At 46.2% G+C, this 27,251-nt stretch overlaps 1 protein-coding gene across 1 annotated transcript in view; it reads right to left on the bottom strand.

Moving 5' to 3' along the window:
- Positions 1–27,251, bottom strand: part of LOC147665879 (cytochrome P450 4B1-like) — a gene marked incomplete at its 5' end in the record, with an annotated part of 284,942 nt that overhangs the window by 233,561 nt on the left and 24,130 nt on the right. The gene's annotated exons all lie outside the window — the stretch shown is intronic.

The raw sequence follows: 27,251 nt of genomic DNA, 5'->3' as shown, positions 1-27,251 counted from the left end.
CTTGCCCAGTTTCTAGTGGCCTTACCTAAAAGCAAATTTGTAGCCATGCCTTAAGACCCATAGCATACACACTGAGAGGTGTTTAGCTGCCTTCCAATGCCTAAAGCCCCATATATGCCAGCATGATAGGTCCAGAAAAGCAACAATCTGGGATTAATCTGCTGAAAGGTGATTTTTCATTTAGTGCAGTAGTCTCCCTCTGTAATCCCCTCTGAACATACAGCCTATTGACGTCCTTCAGGGGGCATGTACATTCCTCCACTAGTCTTAAATATACCAAAAGGTAATAACACAGAAACAACAACAATTACTAAAAAAAAAAAGACGAACAAAAAGATACAGAAGAAGTTGCTGCGGCGCTCACTGAAATATCAGTAGATAAGACTACTGTTAGCAATAATATCAATGATCCTGGATTTAACAAACTGGCACTAACTGATCAGACTGCTCTAGATAATTTAACGGAAACTTCTACATTGGCACTACAAATCACCGAATCAATCCTAGTTGAGGAAGGAGCTGATGAGAGAACCAAATGTCAGGCTGATAAACACTGTGATGGCAACGATAGAAAGGATGACATTGAGAATGAGATACCCCCAGAGGTTAACATTGATGACGAAGAATATGAGGAGCTAGTGGAGGGAGGGGAAACCGACGATGCAGACAAGGATACAAATTACAACTCAGCTCAAATAAAACCTAACAGATCTTCTGCTTTAAAAAAAAGAGGGAAAGCCAAAACCAAAGCAAAAAGAGGAGGGAGGAGCATGAATCCCACTGCATTATTAACTTCTTTGATACCCACTATCAGTGGAGGGAAACTGATTGCTGAATCAAGCCCGCTAAGTAAATGGGTTCAAAATAAAAAAAAGAAGGCCTAAAAATCTGCCATTAGGCGATCCCGAGGACAATAATACTGCAGAGAAAAATTCCAAAACTAATCTAAAAAAATAGCAAGTTGATCTATCCGAGAGCTCTGATTTAATAGGGCCAGACATGGACAATTCGGATAATTCGCCTACCACAGCGACTCCTCCTGCGTATCTGCCCCCACTTGCACCTGCTTCAGCGAATATATTGCCAATTGTATCAAGCCAAAACGATAAAACTCTCGCCCTTACATCTCCCCACAGCGAGGGAACATTACTATCCAATATCTCTATTTTACCTCCACCGATCTCTAGTGATACATCGACTTCTGCTAATGCCTCATCTCTGAATTTAATTCTAAAAACACTAATGGATCATCGCCAAGAGGTACAAGAACAGTTTTCTAAACTAAGGGAAGATAATAGCAAAATACATAGTTGTCTTCAAGAAGTCACTAGCAAATTGAGTGGAGTAACTAAAGAAATTGAAGAACTACAGCAAAGAGTAGTAAATGTGGAGGAAACTTTAGTCACTACTACGGTCACTTCAGACCGACATAACGATGAGATAGAGAGCTTGCAGAACAAAGTGGAAGATTTGGAAAATAGGCAAAGACGCCAAAATCTGAGACTTTTTGGAATACCCGAAGGATCGGAGGGAGCAGATGCAAGGCCATACATTGTAAAAATGCTACAGAGGGCATTCCCGAATCTGGCTGATTGGGACTGGGATTCTCAAATTCAACGGGCACACAGACTTCCTATTGCTCCTAGATCTCAAGAAAGTAAATATCCACCGCCTATCTTAATCTACTTTGGTAACTTTTTGCTGCGACAAGCTGTCTCTATTAAAGCTAGACCAAACACCCCAGTGACAATTGACAATCTAACTTTCTTTGTTAAATCAGACCTCAGCAAGGCCACTATGGATAAAAGGTGGGGGTTACGCAAAATGATTGATTCCTTCAAATCTCATGGAGCAACGGTTTATCTTCAAGAACCCGCCCATCTCAAAGTTATAAAGTCCGGACATACTCATTTCTTTCATGATGTTAAAAAGCCGGAAGAATATCTTTCCAAAATGAATTCTTAAATACGAGAAAGGGCGGGGAAAAGAAAACAAGACTTTCATGATTAAGCTATCATGGATGATTATAGACATCAAGAATTTACAAAAATGTTTTTTTTTTCTCTTTTCTTGTTTTTGGTTTTTTTTTAGTTGACTGGTGAAGCTGATACTCATAAAAGGGCTATAGGTGCTTTATTTTTCCTTTGTGTATGACAATAATACTGAGGGATGGGGTTCCAGGAGAATCCTCTCTGACTGGCTGCCCCTCAATCGGCAGCAGAAGATAGAGGGAGGCTTCTGGGTAGGTACAGGGGGGAGGGAACCAGCTGTCACTAGTGGGTGGCCGCTGGAGGGGGGGAAAGGGGGGAAAAGGGGGGGGGGAAACTATTGCATGAGAGAGGGAAGAAAAATTATTGCAAGAAGTGTTAAAGGACAGTTTAAACAAAATAAAATACAAATGAATATGCAGTATGTTATGTTGAGTAGATACTATTATTGTTTGAATCAACTTAAAATATACAATGTCAATGCTTAGATGTCTCGCTTGGAACGTAGCAGGTCTTAACAGTCCGCAAAAACGTAGACTAGTTCAAGAAGAGTTATATATGTATAAACCTCATCTGGCTATGATTTCTGAAACACACATTGGATTTAAAGACAGGAAACTATTGAGTCAACTAGGCTATGACCTTATTGTTTGTTCTTCACTAGGTGCCTCCATCAGGGGAGTGGCCATATTAAAGAAAAAGCAGTTCATGCTAGATATTATAAAGACTGCTGCTGACCCAAAAGGCAGATGGGCGCTAGCACAAGTTCAATATGAGAACAGTAAATATGTATTTGGCGTTGTTTACGGGCCTAATATAGACGACCCGAACATGCTTGACTCATTAAATGTAGAACTTCTTGAATGGGAGGGTGAACTGTTAATAATGGGGGATTTTAACTGCGTGATGAACTATGCTGAGGACTCTACTAGGCGAACTTCTTCGCGGATGCGTAAAGTAAGGGCTGCCATAATGGAACTAAGCCGCATACATAATTTGAAGGATGTATGGAGAACTATTCACCCCAATGTAGAAGGATTTACATATTATTCACATCCTCATAAACTTTGCTCTCGAATTGACTTAGCCTGGGCTACTTACAGAGTCATTGAAGGATGTATTATTGAACTATGCCCAAGAATAACCTCAGACCACAATCCTATACTCTTGACAATAAAGATTGGTAACACTAGGAAAGACGCACGCAGTTTTACATCCCCAAGATATTTAATATTAGATCCTCTATTTACGTCACAATTGAAAGCACATATAAAAGAGTTTATAGAATTAAATTTGAACTCGGCTGCAATCATATCAGTATGGGAAGCGTGTAAAGCTAGTGTAAGGGGCTTTGCTCAGCAATATGGATTTCGGAAAAATGCAGAAATATGCAACAATCTCAAACAAACTAACTTACATATATTGTCATTGGAAAAAAGATTAGCACTAGCCCTTCGGCAGGGGGCATCGAATAATATCATCGCTCAGATCAGATTAGAACTAGTGGATTTACAATCAGAGACAAAAAAACACCTACGAGAGAAGAGTAGTGCCAGAATGCATAAATTCCACTTGTCTCAATATGAAAGTGGAGATAGAATTGGTAAAGTCCTAGCATACAAGGTTGCAGACCAGAAAGCTAAAACTAAAATCAAATCAATTAAGGGCATGGACTCGAATATGTACCATCAACCAGATGAGATTCTAGAACAATTTGCCAAATATTATCATAATTTATATACTCCTGAAGATCGCCCAATTAAAGAAGATATCAGGTCTTATTTGAGAGTCTATTTGAATGGAGACTATGAAAATGGAAAGGGGCGACCAATCGGTCCCCCAGAACGTATGGTCGAGTACCACGATCCCCCCGGGAAGCCATCTTGGGCGGGAGGCGAGTCTCGGCTGGTATGCCCGAAGCGGCGTAGCCGGGGCGCGCCTTTTTCCCGCCCTAGAGTGGGCTGGCCTAGACACCAACACGGCCGGCCACGCCCTTGGAGGCAGGCGGGGGCGGGTTCACGCCCACCCTGAAGACGGATAAAAGGAGCGGAAGTTAACAAAGCATCCTCTTGTTCCTGTGCTCTGAAGCTGCACCTCCCCGCTGCACGTGAGCTCGAGACGGAACGAAGAGCAATTTTGAGCGTTGTAATCCCTCTTTTTGTCTTACAGATATCCCGTCTAAGAATGCCCAAGAAGGTCGGAAAGCGGGTCGGTACCGATGAGATGCTCCGTATGCTCATGAAGGAGATAGCCGATCTGAAGAGGAAGGTTGAGGCTAAGGACGGGGAGGGAGGACCGAAACGGCCTTTACAGGGAACAATTCCCGGTGGAAAGAGCAAGAGGCCCAGAAGGGGAGCACTTGGGGGGGAGACCCCGGTTCCCGAAGCGCCACGAGAGGAGCCAACCCCGGCGCCAAAGGAGGGGAACCCAATCCCTGTGGTGGTCACCCCTGCGAACAGGGAGGATATGCCCCCCGAGTTAGCGGCGCAATTGGCAGCGTGGTTGGGAAACGATAGCGAGGGCGCCACGGCTGACGACGCCCGGGCAGTGATGAGACAACTGCAGGAATCTAGGGAGGCTGCGAAAACTCCATCTCCTCTTCCCCCGCAGGTCCCAGCGGTTGGAAGTACAGCAGGCCCAAGTTCGGCGACAAGCGTGGGGTCTACTTCAGGTAAGCGGCCATTGCCGATTGCGGGGGGGGACTCTGCACCTTCTCGAAAGGAGAAGATTGCCCAGCACGTCCCACTAGAAGTCAAGGAATTGATTTGGGCGGACAAATATGTAAACATGTTTTCATTGCTTACCGACCATTACGAGATCGAGCATGTAAGGAGTCAAAAGGAGCTCATGCATCCGAGTGTTTGGCGCGCTAAAATGGCCGCCTTTAAGGTTGATGAGACCATTGGTACTTGGGGCAGAGCGTGGGGAATTTTTACTTCCATCATGGGGGAACGCAGACCTGAGTTGTTGACCGAGTTACCCATCTATCAATCACGTATTATGGAGTATTCTGTGGCATATGGGGGAAATCAGTGGTTCTGCTATGATAATCTGTTTAGAAAAGCTAAGGAACACAACCCGTTGTTGTCCTGGGACTGTTACGACTCTGTGTCTTGGCAAAAAATGGAGAGTACAGGGATGTTGAAGGTGCCATTAGTAGGGAGTAACGGGGGGGAATCCTCCCGCCAAAACTCTGGGATGCCCTTTCGGACAGGTACAGGTAACGAGTCCCACACGAAGCCGAGTGGCAACACAGGTAAAAGGGGGATCTGTTGGAATTTTAACAGGGGCAAATGTACCAGGCCCCAGGGGTCATGCAAATTCAGACATGAGTGTGGGGGATGCGGGCAGCCATCCCATCCTGAGTTCATGTGCAGAGCCAAAACGGGTGATAACGGTGGTAAGGGAGGCGCCAAACAGGTCTAATATAGTCCGAGGGGCGCCTTTACCGACCCCGATTGATACCATGGCAATGATTCCTTGGCTCAGCGAATACCCAGATTATGCTTCCGCTGGGGTGTTGCGGAACGGGTTTTCATATGGTTTCCGCATCCCAGTGGGGGATTTTCAGGGGGTACCGGACTGTAAGAATCAAATGTCGGTCTTACAGCACACGGCGGTGGTGCAGGTAAAGATTAGGAAAGAGGTGACTCGAGGTCGTGTCGCCGGTCCATTCGATTTGCCGCCAGTTGCTAATTTTGTGTGTTCTCCTCTAGGGGTGGTTCCCAAGAAGGACCCGGGTGAGTTTCGGCTGATACACAATTTGTCAGCCCCACATGGTCTTTCCGTAAATGATGCGATAGATCCGGAAGTATGTTCGGTGCAGTACGCATCTTTCGATGAGGCCGTTGCCATGTTGAATCGCCTGGGGCCCGGGACGCTGATGGCCAAATCGGACATCGAGTCAGCGTTCCGGTTGCTCCCGGTACACCCAGACGATCAGCGTCTCCTTGGTTTCCAGTTTCAGGGTCGCTATTACATGGATAAATGTATGCCAATGGGATGCTCGATTTCATGTGCCTATTTCGAGAAATTCAGTTGTTTTCTGCAGTGGGTATTCACGAGGAAGACAGGTTTTCAACATGTTATGCACTATCTCGATGACTTTCTGTTTCTGGGGGCTGCCGGGGATTCTGAGTGTGGACAGGCCTTACATGAATTTTGTGTCCTAATGAATCATTTTGGTGTGCCATTGGCGCCAGGTAAGACGGTGGGTCCCTCGACCTTAATCGAGTTTCTGGGGATCGAGCTCGACTCAGTGGAAGGTTGTTTTCGTTTACCTAAAGAAAAGGTGTTAAAATTCAGGTTATCCCTTGAGACATGTATTCGTGCAACGAAGGTGAACTTGCATCAATTGCAACAGGTGGTGGGTCAGTTGAATTTTGCCCTAAGAGTAATGCCGATGGCGCGCCCCTTTTCCCGCTCGATTGCACAGTCCATGGTCGGCTTGAAGGAAGGACATCATCGTACGAGACTCTCGGCAGAGGTTCGCCAGGACATGCGCATTTGGATTGCATTCCTGGCGGATTTCAATGGTCGAATTGTCTGGAATAAACCAACAGTGTCTTCCGAGGAGTTGGGACTATGGACAGACTCGGCGGGGAGTGTGGGTTTTGGCGCCATATTGGGTACACAATGGTCGGCTCAAAAATGGCCGCCATGGTGGCATTAGTGCGGGTTGACGAGTAACATTGCTTTTCTCGAACTATTCCCTATTCTGGTGGCCTTGAGAACATGGCCAGAAGGGTTTAGGGGTCACTCTGTGGTTTTCTGGTCTGATAACATGACCGTGGTTGAGTGTATCAATAGTCAGGCAGCACGTTGCAAATTTATTCTCCGACTACTCAAGGAAATTGTGTTGTTGTGCATGCAACTAAATGTACTGTTTAGGGCGCGGCACGTGCCGGGGGTGATGAACCAAGCGGCTGATGCGCTCTCTCGTTTCCGTATGCAGGCCTTCTGGGGTTTTCTGCCCACAGCGGACCCGGTGGCGGCACCCTTTCCCGAAGCTCTCTGGTCTCTCGGTGCCCTGAACTACAAGACCTCGTGGGAGAGAGTTTAGCACCCAGGACGAGGAAGGCATATGAAGGGGCGTTCCGTTCCTATTGGGCCTTTTTGGGTACTTCCGGGAGGGAGCTTTGGGGTCTGGAAGAGTCTGTTGTAAGATTCCTGCTCTCTTTACGTCACGCAGGCAAGTCAGTAGCTACGGCCCAGAGGCATCGGGCCGCCATTTCCTTCATGGCAAGGGCTCATGGGATCCAGGACCCAACAGCGTCTTTCGTTGTGCAGAAAGCGCTACGGGGGTGGCAACGCCTTGAGGGTCGCAGAGTAGACGATAGGCACCCGATAGGTTTGGATAGGTTGGCCCTGTTATTATCCGTGCTACCGGTAACATGTTCATCCCAGTACGAAGCAGTGTTGTTCCGAGCCGCATTTGCATTAGCATTCCATGGGGCTATGCGGGTAAGCGAATTAGTGGCAAAGAACAAGCAGGATACGATGGGGGGACTGTGCCGGGAACATATTCAGGTCAGAGAGGAGACGATGGCGGTCTCGTTTGTAAAGTCCAAATCCGATCAGGATGCAATCGGGGACTGTGTAATCATCCAGAGGATCCCCGGGTCCGCCATGTGCCCTGTTGGGTGCGTAGAAGCATATTTAGCGCAGAGGGTGGCAGCATGGGGGGGGACCTTGTTAAGACACGCTGACGCCACCCCACTGACGAGGTTTCAGTTTCAGCGGGTGCTTGCGATGTCGATTTCTGCCGCAGGCTTGAACCCCGGCGACTTTGGGACCCATTCCTTTCGGATAGGGGCTGCTACGGAAGCTACAGCCAGGGGTCTGAATGTTGATCAAATAAAACGTGTGGGGCGTTGGTCCTCGAATTGTTATAAGAGGTATGTACGGTTGCACATGTTGTGAAGCTGTAACGATGTACTCACGCTTCTTGTTTTTTGTTTGGTTTTCAGTTGCGCAAGCCTACGAGGCGGGGCGGACTGTCCAGTCGACCCAACACCGGGGGGCCAGCGGTCAGTCATTACCGGCTGTGAAAAAGGAGGTGTGGGTCGTGGGCCACTCATATGTGAGGCGTGCCGCGGACGTATTCAAAGCAGGTGACATGACTCACGTGGCTGGGGAATACGGGTACAGTGTGTCCTTCTACGGAAAGGGCGGGCTCTGTATTGACCAGTTTCAAGCATTTTTCGAGGTTTTGTTAGGGCGGACAAGGTCACCGCCGTCTGTAGTCATAGTACATCTTGGGGGCAATGATTTGGTGACCACTGGTAGACGACTTCTTCTTGAGGCGATGCTTTCCACGGTAAGTTGGTTAGCGAGAAGAGTTCCAGGGTGCACAATTGCATGGTCCCATATGATCCCACGGAAAGTGTGGCGGGGGGCTATTTCTGTTTCTGCACTGAATCATTCAGTAGGGAAAATTAATAATAAAATGAGTAGATTGTTTCGTTCAAGTACACTGCATTCTGTTTCGCATGGTTGTATTAAAGGGGACAGTATGTATTTGGGGGACGGTGTTCATTTGTCCCGGGTGGGGAACGAATTACTCATAGGAGACTTCATAGCATGGTTAAGGAGTTTACAGCATGACCTTTAGGTAGGAGTGTTTTGTGGGGGGTCCGGATAGCCGGTCAACTATCCGGCCTGTGGCGGTAAGGTCATGATCGGTGAGCAGTAATTGGAAGATCCCTATGAGGGGGCGTCACCCATTACGGATGGGAGCGCGCGGGGGAGGTGGCCAATTGGCCCCTCAATGGGGAGGCGGTCCTGTCTAAGGAGAGGCCGCCGGAAGGAAAGGAAAGGTGGTCAAGGCCCCTTCCTGGATAGGAGGGGCTACGGCCCCTCCTGGGGAATTTCCCGGGGCCAGGACATCTGCGACGGCAGATGGGTAAGTTGTGTGGGGTGCGGGAGGGGGGTTTACGCTACCTTTTAGACACCTCACACGAGTCCTCGAACGACCGTTAAATGGCGTCGAGTTTATTTGGGCCCCCGTCAAGTACAAAGGGAAATTGGTAAATGCACTTGAGGTACGCCTCGGTGCGGTCGCCCCTCTCACAAGTGAGGGGGGTATTTCTGGTTTAGGGATCTGACACCGGTTACGACCTTGCCGTTGGCCCTTAACGTTAGGATGTACAATTTCAAGTCAAATGTTTTGTAGGATGTTAGTTCGGCTAGGAGAACCTTTGTATTAGAGATCTGTTAAGGTTAGCCAACATCGTAATGTGGAAATGAAATTGTACATTATATGAAACTGTTATTTTAATGTTTTCTTTTGTTTCATATTTTAATAAATACGGCCGGGAAGGGTGACTCCCTTCCCGCCTTCCAAAAGTTCAAGAACTGTTTCCGGTTTCCCAATTCTTGGGGATTGTGTTGAGAGGGGGTGGCGGGTATCTCGGCCATATGGAAAGGGGCGACCAATCGGTCCCCCCGAACGTATGGTCGAGTACCACGATCCCCCCGGGAAGCCATCTTGAGCGGGAGGCGAGTCTCGGCTGGTATGCCCGAAGCGGCGTAGCCGGGGCGCGCCTTTTTCCCGCCCTAGAGTGGGCTGGCCTAGACACCAACACGGCCGGCCACGCCCTTGGAGGCAGGCGGGGGCGGGTTCACGCCCACCCTGAAGACGGATAAAAGGAGCGGAAGTTAACAAAGCATCCTCTTGTTCCTGTGCTCTGAAGCTGCACCTCCCCGCTGCACGTGAGCTCGAGACGGAACGAAGAGCAATTTTGACCCACCCACCAGCCCCTGAGGACAGCGATTCGTTGTAAATACAGTTGATAGTATCTTTGATTTTCTCTGCTTTCTTACAGGTTGTGATGATTGTCGTGATAGTTCTTAATGATGCAATAAAGATTGATGATTTGCAGTATATTTTACTAATAAAGTAATTTTGAACAAGGATTGATCAGTATTTACGCTTGATAATAAATGCTGTTTGCTTTAGAGATCTTAGTAACTTAGGTAAAACTGTCGTATTTATTTTGGTCGGGCGGTAAGGTCATGATCGGTGAGCAGTAATTGGAAGATCCCTATGAGGGGGCGTCACCCATTACGGATGGGAGCGCGCGGGGGAGGTGGCCAATTGGCCCCTCAATGGGGAGGCGGTCCTGTCTAAGGAGAGGCCGCCGGAAGGAAAGGAAAGGTGGTCAAGGCCCCTTCCTGGATAGGAGGGGCTACGGCCCCTCCTGGGGAATTTCCCGGGGCCAGGACATCTGCGACGGCAGATGGGTAAGTTGTGTGGGGTGCGGAGGGGGTTTACGCTACCTTTTAGACACCTCACACGAGTCCTCGAACGACCGTTAAATGGCGTCGAGTTTATTTGGGCCCCCGTCAAGTACAAAGGGAAATTGGTAAATGCACTTGAGGTACGCCTCGGTGCGGTCGCCCCTCTCACAAGTGAGGGGGGTATTTCTGGTTTAGGGATCTGACACCGGTTACGACCTTGCCGTTGGCCCTTAACGTTAGGATGTACAATTTCAAGTCAAATGTTTTGTAGGATGTTAGTTCGGCTAGGAGAACCTTTGTATTAGAGATCTGTTAAGGTTAGCCAACATCGTAATGTGGAAATGAAATTGTACATTATATGAAACTGTTATTTTAATGTTTTCTTTTGTTTCATATTTTAATAAATACGGCCGGGAAGGGTGACTCCCTTCCCGCCTTCCAAAAGTTCAAGAACTGTTTCCGGTTTCCCAATTCTTGGGGATTGTGTTGAGAGGGGGTGGCGGGTATCTCGGCCATAAGAAGCCGTCAATCTGCTTAGCTCTGAGATTACACTAGACAAGATCAAAACGGCTTTCCTTTCACTTCCTCTGGGCAAAGCGGCTGGGGAAGATTTGCTTCCCATTGAACTCTATAAGATTTGCTCTGAAGAACTTTTTCCTTTATTTAAGTTACTAGTTGATTCAATGGGGGAAACTGGGATTGCCCCTCCTTCATGGCGGACAGCGAAGATCATTTTTTTTTTAAAAAAACAAAAACCTGCAGAGGAATGCGGGTCATACAGGCCGATATCTTTGATTAATGCAGATGCGAAAGCGTTTGCTAAGATTCTAGCAAACCGTCTGGCTCCCCTTATGCCAGAACTTGTTAACATGCAACAGCACGGGTTTGTTATGGGCAGAGACACCACAGCCCACGTCAATATGGCCATTACGGCCTTTGATATAGCTAATACTAACTACACCCCACTCGGTATGATTCTTCTTGATGCCGAAAAAGCGTTTGACCGAGTGGGGTGGGAGTACCTATGGGCTGTGCTTGATGCATTTGGTATTAAGGGTAGATACCTTGGCTTGATCCAGTCATTATATGATCACCCAATGGCCACGATTAATTATGCGGACAAAAGCTCTGCATCTTTTTCAATAGAAAGAGGAACGAGGCAGGGGTGCCCTTTGTCGCCCCTGCTATTTGCTGTCATTGGAACCCTTTCTTAATGCTCTGTTAATATCTAGCGATATTATTTCTTTCAATCACAAGGGAAACAGCTTAAAAATCACCGCGTATGCGGATGATATCGCTGTATTTACTACTGATGTATCTAAAGCTGTTCCGGCTTTAACTAAAGAGGCAGAAAGATTCGGTAACGTATCCGGCTATAAACTAAACGCTAAAAAAACTCAGGTGGTTGCAAACTATAACCCAGTAGGAATAGTATCGGGTATATGTAAGAACGCTACCTATCTTGGTGTCAGGATATCGGCCAAGTTAGAAGACGTAATAACCCTCAATTATGACTTGCTTCTTAAAGAAACAGCGGCATCTTTAAAAAAATGGCACAAGATTCCATTAAGTCTTGTAGGTCGCCTTAACTTAATAAAAATGAAAATACTACCTAAAGTTCTTTACCTATATAGATCAATCCCTTTGCGTCTTAATACTGTTTTTTTTAAAAATCTCGATGGTATATGTAGTAGCTTTATTTGGGGCTATAAAAAAGCGCGAAGAGCTCTTAATCAGATGAAAATCCCAATTGATAAAGGGGGTTTAAATTTCCCTGACTTCAGACTTTACTTTTTTTCTTCTTTTATTGGCCGTTTGCGGAGTTTACTATGTACTGAAAACCCTTTCTTCTATCATAAGTTTATGTTAGGTCAAGATAGTAATCAATTTCTTTCTAGAGTAAACGACCCTAACTATTTCAAAAGAGTTAAGTTTAAGACTGCTAGACACGCCGCCCAAATTTGGAAACAATTAATGGCACATGAGAAAATTTCTTTTTTTAATGCAGAATTAAGATTATGGGACAACCCCGGATTACCTGGAACTTTTTCGGATGGGGCAAGAATAGCTTGGACAAGCCACGGCATAATCACACTGGGGGATATGTATGGCACTAACGGTTTTTTAGGATTTGAAGCACTAAAAAACATATATAAACTGAATGATGGAATGTACTTCACGTATATGCAAATTCATGATTTTATCATTCGCAAGATGAAAGTGAGGGAAGTTCAACAATCAGGCATTCTTAAATGTTTGTACTCAAAACGGACTAAGTCACTTATCAGTGAAGGTTATTATAACTTGAACAAAGATAAAAAAGATGATTGTGGTAAATTGGCTCTTAAATGGTCCGATCGACTGGGAGTTTACATTTCCGCTAAACAGATCTCTACTACACTCACTCAAATCAATAGAGTGGTGCATTCTTCTAGCATTAGGCTTCAAGCATATCGTACGGTTTGTCAACTTTATTACACCCCAGAAAGGATTGCTAGCTGGGCTCTAGAAAATCAGGCTAATGAGCGCACCAGGTGCTCTAAATGTTTATTAGAAGCTGCAAATATGAAGCATATGCTTTTTTCTTGCCCCGCTTTAACTAACTTTTGGAAAGGACTAGAAATGATACTTAATAAGAATTTGCTTGTTTTTCCACCATTATCTGCTCATCTGATTTTATTAGATATCCAGGATGTGAACAGTCCACACAGGGACCTTATTTCAATTATTTTTGCTTGTGCCAGACTAACTATTGCCAGATCTTGGATATCGCCAGATCCTCCTCATACAATGGAGTGGTGGAGTCTAGTAAAGGAAATTTACACAATGGAGATTGCTCTGGCGAGACTAAGGGGTCCTAACACTTTGAAGAAAAAAGAGAAAATCTGGATTCATTTATTTGGATAAGAATTGGGGAAGATGTTGGTTGGCTATCAGAGACATTTTTGCAAACTGAAAGATCATTGTTTTTTATGTTGTAAATGATGTGTTAACTGGTGTTACCTACTTCTGTTTGTACATATTTTGTTTCTCTTTACCTCTTGCAATATTAATAAAGAGATTTAAAGCAAAAAAAAAATAAAGCAGTAGTCTCCCTCTGTAATCCCCTCTGAACATACAGCCTATTGACGTCCTTCAGGGGGCATGTACATGCATTGTGGGTTCAATTCACTCCTCACATGGGGTGACAGGAAGTTTAAATGCAGTCCTGGTGGAATGATAGTGTGATCAGAAGTGAGAAGGGTGTAGGTCTAGTATGTGTGAGCAGGATCAGTGAGTGAGAGAACAATTTTTAAGCCGCAGTGAGGTTGTTATATGTCAATCTTTATGTGAGTTGGCACATTTATCACATATGAAAGAAGAACAAGCTTAAAATGATTTAGCGTAAATCAAATTAATGAAGCAAAAGTGAGAACACGAATGAGTGTGGGAATGTGGTGAACGAATGCAAGTGACTGCCTATGTAACAGACATTAGCTCAACTGTGTGTATTATCTGCCATTTGAGTGTGTTCTTCCCTGAGGTAAGGATTGGAGTTGAAAGTGGTTTAATTAATGAGGTTGCAGTACAAGTCAGGGCTGAGAACTCGCGTCTGAAGGCAATGAATACATCCAGGCTGAGGGTGATGTAGAAATCAGTTTGGAGATTAAGGGCAATCAGTGCTGAGTGTGATAGACAAATCCAGGCTGCCAACAGAAATAAAAGCAGCGAAATTCAAATCCGAAGAACATGGAATAGACTTGGCTGATCATAAAAAAAGCAGGACTGTGAAGGATGGACAGGGGTGTAGCTTAGTCAGTAAGATTGGGGGGTGTGAGTTTGACCTTTTCCAACAATCATGCTAGCATATAATGCCAAATTACATTATAAAACAAGCAGAACACATGAGAGGGGATAAAGGAGCAGTGGTAAGAGAGACAAAAGCAAATTGGGAAGGGTATTAAGTGAGAGAAAACACAATGTTGTTTTGCTTTTTTGTCTGTGTTATTTAGACATTCCTTGTGAAATCCGACAGACACTTCACCATTCCAGACTGAAGGCACCTGTACCCAACTATTTTACAGAAAACACATCTATTAAGGGGTGTAAAACCCATCTCCTCCTGAAGCTCCTTAAGCTACGCCCCTGAGCATGAATAAAGACTGTGGAATGATGAGAAATAAAGGGGATGATTAACTTTAGGCTTAGCTCTGCAGTAGAGAATTGTAGCGTGGAAACTGCAGAAACTATTGTTAGCATAAGCTGAAGCTATTTTGTTTGCGGCATCCATTTTAGTCAGTCAGGTGCTCGCCATGTGCTTCTCCCGTCTTCACTGTTGCCTGCTCTTGTATTTCGCTTGAGTCATGGACTATAATTAACTCCTTCAGCACTGAGCCGGAGCCTTGCGCATGCTCAGAAAGTCCTGTAGCTGCCAGAATGCATCTGTCTTAGTGTGTAACTGTCAGGCTGTTTTTACTGATGCAAATACAAATGTCTCCCCTCCTACTTTGCTGACCAAGACATATTTGTATGCTCATGTTAGTCAACAACTATTCTTGTATGTGCCAGTACCTCCCTCAGTTTCTGTACTCCTTGTACTACCTCATACAGTGCCCGAGGGTGATGTATCGATGTAGTCCCATTCATGAGTGAATATTAAATACCATGTTTTTATATTTCAGCTTCCGTGCCAATTTCTTATTTGTTGGTTTATGGACAGATGCATCAGTGATCCCCTAAAAAGGCTTATTATTCCCCAAATTGGCGCCCGAATAGGGACTCATCAGAGATGCGGACATCCGAGTGTGCGGGCGTGATGGAGGGCAGGAATCCACTGAGGAGGTACACTGCACGAGGAGACCCTTTGTCTTTGCAGACTGATGTGTTTCTCTGGTTTTCCCGATCTGAACCTCTAGGTGATGGCCGGTCCCAACTAAGATCTCCTTTGGCGTGAGTATTTTGAAACAACCGTTAGGTCACACAGAGCTTGGCAGGTGGAGGTTGGAGACTTTGGCTGGTAAGGTCGTTGTAGCAACACTCTTGTTTTGGATTAGCATGGCCAGGATTCTGGTTTGTTTGTTTGTTTGCTGCAGAAAATAAAGGCAGGGAATGAGGAGATTTTTCTCCACCTTTGGATACTTATCAGGATAGATAAGCTTTGACTATAATATTATATTGCATAATATTTTTGGCATGCCTTCTCCTAGCGCACTTCGCAGAATGTGTTGCTGTCTTGGTGGTACCAATATGGATTTAGAAAGTACACAGCCAGCTCCCTAGGAGGGAACGCCTAATAGGTTTATGTACATTAAATACAGTATTTCTTCCATAATGTATAGTACATTGTGGAACAGATACACCAAAAAGAGTCCTGATCTACGATGGCCATTAAATGGGTCGTTTGACCATAAAAAGATTCAGTATGTCGAGCAGTGTTTGGTAAAGAAGAAAAGCTGACAGGTTATATTTGATTGTGTACAAATGTGGATGAAAGAGGTGAATGAGAGAGTGAGGAGAGAAGCTATAGCAGAAAAAGAACAGTGCAAGACAATCTTCCAGAAGGCCTCGGAAGTAAAAAATAAAGAGATGAGGGAAATTAAAGAGAAAGAAGAAAGGGAGCGTCATTTAGAGGTAAATGGCCAGTACCCTATTTGGTGCCCCTTTTTATCCCATGCTTAATAAACCACAAGAGGATTCTATTTTGTTAGATAGAACCCCGCCTCATATAAATTCCCTAGTGCTCCTGAGACTGGAGTTTCCGATGACGAGCAATTGTCTGCAGACGATAAAGATAAGGATAAATTAGACAGGTGGGCAACTTGCTCTACTTTGCCCACTGCTCGTAAGGCCACTCTTAGATGCGCCTCCCTAAAACAGCTTATGGGCATGACTCCGTTGCAGAGATTCTTGCAACGATTCAGCAATAATCAGATCTAGAGCAGGTATATTTTTCAGAAACATTTACTTGTGAGACAGTAGCTAGATATAGAAAATATTCGGATAGTCTAAAACCTGCTGATATAAACGCTGATTATAAAAAATTATATGATGGCACCTTTCTTCCTTCACAAGTGTCCGATCTAATTAGGAAAGTGGTTCAGTTGCATGCTGAGGTATTTCGATTACGAGAGGAGAAAAAGGCAGCTGAGAAAGCAGCAGCTGAGCAAACACTTCAGATCCCAGTATACCAAGAAGGAACTGTAGGGACAGAAACAGATACTAGTAATTCTGTAGTCACTATAAAACCGATGCATGAAGCTACGCCCTTGTATGTTCCTCCAAAGGGTGCGGGAATGAGTGACAATAAAACTTCAGATGATGCAAAGGGATATTTTATTCATAATTGGTCCTATACCCTTGGAGTAGAGCAGATGTTATTGATCTTAAAACTGCTTTGACTGATCCACGCAAAAATCCAGCTTCTTTTTATGAAGAGGTAGAAAGAGCAATTAATTCATGTACGATGATGTTGCCTGATATTGATAAGTTCTTTTGACTTATTTTACCGTCAGACATGTGGAGATTGATTTGGAAGATAGATGATACTGTAGCTTATGGTAATACTTGGGTGAATTTACAGGGAACGGATATTGCTAGAGAGCCTGTGCAGAAACCACAACAGGTAATATTAGATCTTCCCAAAGCTATTGTAACTAAGCTGAAAACTCTTATACCACCCAAGAAAATAGATTGGACTACATTAGCGTCTTTTATGCAGAAAATGGATGAATCCATTTCTGATTTCTTTACAGGATTCGAAGAGACATTCCATGACTTTAGGGGACAGTCATTGTCAGATGACACGGGTAAACATCTGTTTGTCTACAAATTTGTCGCTAACATGTTGCCAGAAATAGCTAGTCACCTAAAGACCAGCAAGAGTTCATGGACTATGTCTTCCCCAGTCTCCCTTTTGACTATGGCCCAGTATTATGAGCATCAAGAATTGGAAGCAAAAGGCAAGTAGGATAAAAAGGTCAAGAGTTTGAAAACGAAAGTTATGTTGGCTCAAGTCTATGGTCCACCATTTAGAGGTAACGCGAGAGGTGGACGTGCGATTTATCATCCTGGTGTACCCCTTTCCCTTTAACAACTTTGTCTTCTGATCAATATGGGCATTGTTAGGAGTTTGGACATTGGCGTTCAGGGTGCCCCCTTTTGTGAGGTCAGCAGTATCAGCGAGGTAGCGGCAGTATGAGAAGCCGCCCAGGGAATATAGGAAATAGGGGAGGCATGGATAATCGTATCAGAAATGAGCCAGCTGGAGCTAATCCTACTTCTTTTAATACTTTTAACAGATGAAACCAATACCAAATGTCTAATTATTTGCCTGATGGCCCTAAGGATTCAGATTATGCATAGGAATGCTTAGGATGGGGTAGGGAACCGTTTGAAGTCTCAGTTGATCAGAGGGATCCCTATGTCGATGCAAACGTCTTGGGTTCAACTGATCGCTTTCTGGTCGATACAGGAGCTACTCGTAGTGCTCTGTCTAAAGAATTGGTTCCTAGGGCTCCCCTGTCTGGTGCAATGATAACATCAATAGGATTCAATGGGACACTGCAACATGTCCATTTCTGCTTTCCCCTACCTCCCCGCATAACATTGTGGGTATCGATATGCTTAAACATTTTTGTGCTACAATACGTTTTTCCCAGAAGGTGTGTGTTATTTTAAATGACAACTATCCCATGGTTGAGAGGTCTTGTCTAATTAAGTAGGATGTTGCTCTAGCATCGTTACCTAGCACTTTGTGGGCCACATCTGATACCGATTTGGGACAAATTGTTATCCCTCCAGTGCATATTCAAGTAAAAGAAGGTGCTTCATTGCCTCAATTACTGCAATATAACATCTCTTGAGAAGGTGAAGAAGCATTGGTACACATTGTGAAGGAATTGATTAGAGTGGGGGTTGTGGAAGAAGTCCCCTATCATATTTGTAATAGCCCTATTCTTCCCATTTTGAAAAAGGTTTACAGATTTATCATTTAACTGTGAGAAGTTAATTAGATTGTAGTACCCCAATACCTAGTTGTCTCTGACATTACAACACTTTTTACTATGGTGCCTCCTACTGCAACTAAATTCAGTGTGATCGATTTGAAGAATGCTTTATTCTCAATACCTATTCATCCTGACAGCCGTTACTTGTTCGGCTTCACTTTGAATAATCGATCCTTCAGATTTTGTAGAGCTCAACAGTGGTATACAGAGAGTCCTATCATTTATAGCCAGGCATTAAAAAGAAAATTGATTCTTTCTCTGTACCAAAAGGGCCGGCTCTTATTCAATATGTCGATGACATCTTGTTGGCAGCTGATGCCCATGAACGGTGTGAAGAAGGAACACGGTTATTACTTAAATTTCTTGCATCCCTTTATCACAAGGTTTCTCAAAAGAAATTGCAGTATTGTAGACAGCAGGTTACCTACTTAGGTCTCCTCTTGTCTAAGGAGGGATGTGCACTCACACCAGATTGCATTCAAAAGCTGTTTTAGATACGCCTGTGCCCTGTACTCAGAAGGATGTTTGTGCACTGATTGGCCTTACTTCTTTCTGTAGGCAGTGGATCCCTAGCTTTTCTCACATCGTTAAAACCTTGTTGGTCCTTTTGACTAAAGACACCCCAATGCCCCTCCCGTGGACTACTGAATGTCAGAATGCTTTTCAGCAGTTACGTCAAACTCTTTGCTCAGCACCAGTATTAGAAACTCCAGACGTCACTAAGACCTTCACACACTATGTAAACAAGAGGGACGGTTGCACTCCCTTGGTCTGAACCCAGACACACAGTGATAAGCAGCATCCTTGTGCCTATTTTTCAGCTTTCCTTGATCCAGTTGCTTGTGCGTTGCCTGGGTGTTTGAGCGGTAGCGGCGACAGCTGTGTCCATACGTCAGAGTGAGGGAATAGTCTTGTCTCACAGATTGCTTGTGTTAGTGCACTATGCGGTTGATGCCTTTCTGAACCAAACAAAAACGCAACACTTAACTCTTGCTCGCTTGACAGGTTACGAATTGACACTTTTGGCCCCTCATATCACATTGAAAAGATGTTAGACTCTAAACCGGCTACATTATTGCCATTTTCAGCTACTCCGCCTCAGTTATAAGAATCACATGATTGTATATTTCTTACTGAAGAGCAAAAGAAGGGTCTGTTGACCTACAAGATACGCCCCTTTCTAGTGTTGATGGGGAACTGAGGGTTGACGGGTCTTGCTTGAAATTGCCTGATGGCAAAACATCTGCTGCTTATGCAATTACGACACTTCAGACTGTAGTTGAGACAGCTCACATTCCACAAAAGTCAGCTCAGGCAGCTGAGCTGATAGCACTCTCAAGAGCATGTGAACTTAGCACTGATTTGTCTGTTAATATCTATACTGATAGCTGGTATGCCTTTGGGGTGGTTCACGATTATGGGCTACTTTGGAAGGAAAGTAGCTTTCTTACATAACACAGAACACAAATAGTGCATGGAGAACTAGTGCATAACCTCTTGACTGCTTTGACATATCCTAGAAAAATAGGGATTGTTAAGTGTAGCGCACACAAGAAAGTGACTGAGAAATAGAACAGGGCAATGCCTTTGCGGATCACACAGCCCGTGAGACTGCAATGCAGCGAAGCACTACATCTATGTATATGACTAAGTCACAGGTTGAACATTGCCGTAATGCCAGGCAAGAGGTGCTGGGCATGCACCGATCTGCCTCTGCTGAAGAATTAAAACAATGGTCTAAGGAGGGACATTGGATGAATAGAGCTGTTGGAGGAATAAAGACATGACTAAGTGGAGATTGCCCACAGCCTATTTACATCCTATGGTTCACATCGCACATGGGACCGCACATGTTGGTTCAGCCTCAATAGCAAAGCTACTGATGCAGGTTTGGGACCATCCTGATATTGCCTGCACAGCTAAAAAGTTAGTCCAGTCTTGACTGATTTGTCTCCAATATAATTCTTGAAAGGGAACATAAACTCCAACCGGAGGGTTTGCCACACCAACTGCACGTTTTGAGGTTCTGCAAATGGATTACATCCAGCTAGAATGCTGTAATAATCTGAAGTATGTCTTAGTGGTGGTCTGTGCCTTTAGTAAATGGATCGAGCATACGCTATGATAGATAATACAGCTGTTACTACAGCAAAGGTGCTCCTAAAAGAGTTCATTTAGCAAGTTGTTGAGTATGTCTTGAAAGGATTGAGGATTAAGCAAGTTTCATGCAGCTTTTCATCTGCAGTCAGCAGGTTGGGTGGAACGTTACAACTCCATGTTGAAATTGAAACTTGCTAAAATTCTGGCTTCCACCTCTTTGAAATGGCCTGATGCACTGCCCTTAGATTTGCTTTCCATCAGATCGATACCGCATACACGATCTGGCCTCACACCGTAAGAGGTGGTATTTAGGAGGCCAATGAATATTTGGGGATTCCTAAGTTACGCCCTTATCTGTTGATGAGCGACTACTTGTCTCAGTTGACTGAAAAATTGCCTTCTATTCATCAACAGGTCCGAGAAGGTCTTCCTGACAGGTCGGAAGGTGATGGTCATGATCTACGTACGGCCCGGCGACCATGTGATGGTCAAAGTGTTCCAGCGGTTGAGCAGCCTAGAACCCAGGTGGCGTGGACCCAAGCAAGTCCTACTGGCCACCAGAACTGCAGTCCGAGTGACCAACCGAAAAAATTGGGTACATTCCACACATTGTAGGAAGGTTCCGTCCGCCTTGGTGGAACCTGCTATGCTGGAGGATTATTGTGACATCCTGGACACAGAGGGAGGCCAGGCTGCGTCACCTATAGAACCTGAGGAAGTATTTCCAGACCATGCGATCCCTGGAGCATCGCGATATCAGCTGCGACCCCGAAAAACAAAGACCCCGTTGCTGAAAAAGACTGGTTAAGTTGCCGTCCTGGGTTGGTGAAAGGCAGAGCTACAAAGGGGGGAAACCTAGCAGTACTCGTCTCAACCCTCAGTGAAGAAATTAACGGCTGCCCAGGACCTTAGGACTCCATCTGTTTTATTTTTCAACATCGAAGTGAAAATTTCTGCATAAAAGAGATAGACTGCTGCGAGAGTTTGTGGTAGAAAGACTATCAGCCTGATTCATGAAGCGAAATAGCGCCCGCAATGGCTGCGATAACGCAATTGCGGGCGCAAAAGACGGAATCGGCATTCAAGTACGAAATAGCGAAATCGCAAAAAAATAATTGCGACTGGAATAGCGATTACGCAGAAATAGTCGCAGACTCCGGGAAGTCGAGCATTAGCGATACGGAAATAGCGACCAACCACGGATTCTGCGAAATGATTAGCGAAACGCAATATTGTCGCAAACGGCATTCATGCAAGAAATACATTAGCGAAAAAGCGCAAAATCGCACGTTTGCGCGGCGCAAGTTAAGGACAGCTCAAAGCAGGTGGTAACCATACAAGCCATGATGAAGTCAAATTTGAAAAACTGTTAGCCAATCACCAACAGTCCCAGGCCTGACCAATCACACATAAGGACAGCCAGCAGCAGCATTAGGCGTTCCACAATGCCTGGGATGTACATGGTGGTGAGGCGGCGAAGGCTACAGCGAGCAGCACGGAGGAGACGCATGAGGCAGGCAAGGATTTACCGGCAGCGGGTCACCTTGCTGGGCCAAACCAGAGAACAGATTTATGCAAAATACAGGCTGAATGGGGAAATGATCACCTGGCTGATACAAGAACTCGACCCCATCATGCAGCACCCAACAAGGCGAAACAATTCTGTGCCCACACATGTGCAGGTATTGTGCAGCCTGCACCTCCTGGCCTCCGGCAGTTTCCAGGGCATAGTAGCCGCTGCTGGGGGGATATCCCAGCCCACCATGTCACGCTGCCTCCACACTTTTGTTGACGCCATGCTCAGCCAGCTCCACCGGCACATCACATTTCCCACGAGCCAACAGGAATTGGACCTCAGTAAACTACAATTTTATAATGTTGCCCATTTTCCCCATGTCCTCGGCTGCATAGACTGTACCCACGTCGCCATCTGCCCACCAGCTGGCACGGAGTATATGTACCGCAACAGAAAGTCCTACCACTCCCTCAACATACAGATGGTCTGCAATGCCAAGAGCATCATCACTGACATTGTGGCCCAGTACCCAGGGAGTACCCATGACTCCTTCATCTTCAGGCACAGCGGACTCCACACACGACTGATCAGGGGAGAGTTTGGGGAAGGACACCTACTTGGTAAGTACACTTTGTCGACAATGTCACATTGCTATGAAGTAACTGCGCTGCACAGGCAATCAACATCTGCTCCTCTCATTCAGGTGACAGTGGCTACGCCCTACGGGAATACCTCCTGACCCCTTACCTCAACCCTGCCACACCTCAGCAACGGCGCTACAATGTTGCGCACATCCGGACAAGGAACTGTATTGAAAGGACATTTGGCCTGCTCAAGAGCAGGTTCCGTATACTGCACAAGACAGGTGGGGCCATGTATTACAGTCCTGCAGCGTGCTGCCGCCTTGTGGCTGTCTGTGCAATGCTACATAACATTGCAACCAAGCGCCGGATACCAGTTGACATCTCAGGCAGTGAATCTGAGGGGGACGACCGGCCACCAGCAAATGCGCACCATGCACGCGGGGAGAACCCAGCTGAAGGCCACAGACGTCGCAACCACATCACAGCTAACAATTTCTAGCCCACCCCCTTCCCCCACCCCACATATCACAATTGCATGCAAAATGTAATGATAACACAAGGCGAATGTGTGCTGCAAAATAAATGTATTTGTTTGATTCACAACAGAAAAGGCTCATGGTAAGAACTATTTACAAAAAAATACAGTATTCCAGCATACTGCATGTTAATGTCCATGGCAGGCTTATCTTCAGCCTGCGCCTGTGTCCCTGACACAATGTCATTGGTGCTTCCTGCGCACATTTCCCAGGCGCCTTTGAGGCTCATCCTCATCCTGGGCAGATGGACCAGGCGTAGCCCTGGTGCTGCGCCTAGGTGGGGGGGCCTGCGTGGCAGAGTTGCTGCTCACGCTGGAGGCTGCCTCACTGCCATCATCACCCCCTACGATGGCCGGTAGCACAGGTGTGAGCAGTGGGACCACAGCGGTGGTCAAGTGCTCCAGCACCCGGGTGATCTCCTCGCAGCACTGGACCAGCTGGTGCTGCTGGGTCATGGAGCGCCGCGACAGCTGGGTGGTGGCATTTGCTGCCACATAATTGGAGCGACTATAGGTCGCCATCTGGCTCAGCAGCTGGTGGTGGCGCCTGCGTGCAACACTGCGCTGCTTCCCCAGCGCAGCAGTATTGGCCTCCATTGCCGCCGTCATGCGCTCAATGGCCGCCGTCATGCGGTCCACCCGCTGGCCGACTCCCGCCACATTGCGGCCGATCTTCTGCAGCTGGAGCTGGATGGCTCCTTGCTGCTGCGACTGCCTCTGGTGTAGGCGGAGCATTCGCCGCTCCACGCTCATGCAGGCATGGAGATGCCCTTTGCCCCTCCTGCTGTGCTGCCGCTGTGTGGATGTGGCTGGCCCAGATCGTGGAGGACGAGCTGCAGGTGTTGTAGCAGCTGGTGTCGCAGGTGCGGCAGGCACTGGAGGCACATTGGTGGGGGGCCTGGCCTTGGCAGCCGGTGGGCCTGCAGATGGTGCTGCAGGTAAGGTGGGGGGCCTGGCCTTGGTAACCGGTGGGCCTGCAGATGGTGCAGCAGGTAAGGTGGGGGGCCTGGCTGCTGGTGTTGGCGCAGCGGCAGGGGATGGTGGCTGGGTAGCGGGTAGAGATTCCTCCTCCTGGGCCTCCTCGACGATCACCAGCCTCTCACTGTCACTGCTATCATCTGCACCTGTGAGGGTAAGTGGATACTCATTAGGTGCATGTGACTGGCAGACGTGCAGATGTTACATGCATGCTGGGTGGCATTCCCTGGATGGCTGTGGATTTGTGCGCTTAGGAACCTTACTGGCCGCATTGTGGTACTACTACATTGTGGACATACTACGTCTCCCACAATGCCTCAGGGCATTTCCTGATGCACAACATAGGAATGATTAAGGGCCAATGAGTGAGCCTATTCGGGTAGGGACGGTCATAGGGGACAGGGTCGCAGTCGCATGCCACTTACCTTGGGTGTTGTGGGTTGGGCGGGAGGAGTCCAGAGTGGTCACGCCAACACACGCCTCCCTCTCCAAGGTGTCCTCCACCCGGTCCTCCAGGGGGGTGTTGGGTGGGACAGTCGGTCCACCACCTCCAGTGCCTGACGACTCACCGAGACGCGCCGCCACCCTCTCCTTGGCACGCCCTCGGAGGTCGTACCAGCGCTTCTTGAGCTCTTCCACCGACCTGTCCGCAACGCCAACTGAGTTCACGCTGGAGGCAATCCCCACCCAGATCCTCCGCTTCTCCTGTTCACGGACCCTCCTGGAGTTGGCACCAAACAGCTGGTCGTGTTGGGCCACCACCCCTTCTATGAGGTTCTCCAGCTCCGACTCGGAGAATTTCAGTTTGTGCTTTCGGCTAGCGCTGTTGCTGGGGCCGGGCAGTGGTTCTTCAGACATGGCGGGCGCTATTTCTGCCGGGTCGGGAGTCGCTATCGGCGGTTTTGCGGCAGCTTTCCGTCGTGTAGAGTCGGATGATTGCGTCACTGTGGTGTTTGGGGGTGGGATTTGGCTGCTTCCTGGTTGTGATGTCATCACGGTGCTCGGAATGCGTCTTGCCGTATTAACGGATCCCGCGATAATGCGACTCGCAATCCCGATCGCACGGGATTGCGAGTCGCAATCCCGTGCGATCGGGATTGCGCGTCGCTATCCCGTGCGATCGGGATTGCGAGTCGCAATCCCGATCGCTGGTGGCCGGAAATTGCGATTTTTCTGCGTTTTTTGTAGGTCGCTAACGGCTTTAGCGCCCGCGTGCGAGTCGCTATTTTTTCCCCGAAAAATACATGAATGCCGTTTTGCGTTTTCTCAATAGCGAGTCGCTATTATTCGCTATTAGGGACACGCAAAACGGCATGTTCATGAATCAGGCTGTATGTTTATTGTAGGACTCACTTCCATTGTTATCATCATTGCTATGATAACATCGGTATTAGAGGGAGTAACTCGTGCTCGAAATTTGTTGACTCTCACTACTCCTGTTCCCATTGAGCACCCTTATTATACTGTTAGGAACATATGCACTGACAATCCTACCCCAATAACACGTTTATTCAAATGTTACACCACACCCATAATACTACGAACGCCACCAACTGTTGACTGTGTGGAATGATGCCAGTTCATCAGAAAAAGGGAGGAACAACTTTCATTCCTCTGCCGTTTTCACACAATGGTACTTGCCAGGCTTGGTTTGCCTTGTTATGGGCATCTGAAGTTTCTACCATCCCTGGTGCTGATGTAGGAGGACTAAATCTTCAGCTAAATAAGGTGTGTTATCCTGATGAGGAAGGAGATCCACAGGCTAAAGGGACTGTATGGGAAATGGAAGAGTATCGCCGAGGAAACTCCACCGCACGTTATGTTTTCTCAAACACTCATACAATTAAAGGAAACGGACATCCTTTTATAGCTGTTACTAGAGCTCCAGCAGATATATGTGTGAGCAGTATTGGTAGACTTCCTGCGGGGGAAAAGTTGCACTAAAACACTAAACATTACTGGAATAAATAATAGTAGCTTTTTGTGATCACACCATACCTATTTTATCTGTGGAAGTAAAGGGAATTACCACCTACCTAATGGGTGGTCAGGTAGCTGCTGTGTCCTTTTTGTTACCACCTGTGTTTTGGCTCCTGAATCCTACCATAAAGATTATAAACTGCATAAAGACATTTCTAAGAAGCGATATCAGAGGACAATAAATCATGATGAGGTGGATCAAACTGATACTGCACTGCATCAATATGTTCACTTCAATTTGGGGCTATTCTTCTTTTTGGGTGCAGGTTTAAACAGCAGAAAAATCAGGTACTTGACACGTGTTGTGGAGGCTGCAACCAATCAGACAGCTATGGCACTTGGAAATATCATGGAAGAACTACAAATTGGGAGAATTGTGGCGCTCCAAAATAGGATGGTCCTCGATGTTATCCTAGCCGACCATGGAGCAGCATGCTGCATCATTGGGAGTACGCGAAGACTACGTGAACTAAAGGAAACTAAAGCGAACGCGGTCAAATAAAACCCTTGATGAAATGAGGCGATGCCTTTAAAACGAAAGTCCGATGAGCCGTGTGTTCATCTTCGTTCTGATATAGTTTTTGGTAATATTCTTTAAAGCAGTTAGCAATTTCTTTCTGGGTGGTAAATTCGTGACCGCAATATTCGATACTTTTTATTGTGTTATGGGATTGAGTCTGTCGTGTTTTTAGGGCAAGATGTCTCCCAACGTTTTCGCCTACCTCGTAGGATTTATTTCGATGAGCTTGGAAAATTTCAGCGGCTTTAACAGCTAATTCGTTATTTAACTCTGCCTTAAGCACTAGGATCTTTCTTAGGGTATCCTCGAATTTACCACCCAGAAAGAAATTGCTAACTGCTTTAAAGAATATTACCAAAAACTATATCAGAACGAAGATGAACACACGGCTCATGAGACTAAGGAGTTCTTAGTTAACTGGCTTAGTGAAACTAATATGTTACAAACTGTTGACGATGACGCAAGGAAAGAATTAGAGAAAGAGATTACTAAAACAGAGGTTGAGCTGGCAATAGCAGAACTAGCCGCAGGGAAAGCAGCAGGGCCTGACAAAATACCTCTAGACTTATATAAAATACTAGGTAAGACAATAATTCCATTTCTTCACGACTTATTCTTAGGCATCCAATGGCATGGAAAATCTCCAGAGTCATGGAGACAAACAAACATAGCAGTTTTCAGGAAAAAGGACAAGCCCCCTGAACTAACAACATCATATAGACCTATCTCGCTGATTAATTCAGACTCTAAAACCTACGCAAAAATTTTTGCTAATAGACTTGGCAAATACATTGAACAGCTAGTGTCTTCCTGGCAACACAGGT

Source organism: Lissotriton vulgaris, unplaced genomic scaffold, assembly GCF_964263255.1.
Source record: "Lissotriton vulgaris unplaced genomic scaffold, aLisVul1.2 SCAFFOLD_1979, whole genome shotgun sequence".
Lineage (NCBI taxonomy): Eukaryota > Metazoa > Chordata > Amphibia > Caudata > Salamandridae > Lissotriton > Lissotriton vulgaris.
Note: the sequence above shows the minus strand (reverse complement) of the source record. Positions and strands in the feature narration are given on the sequence as shown.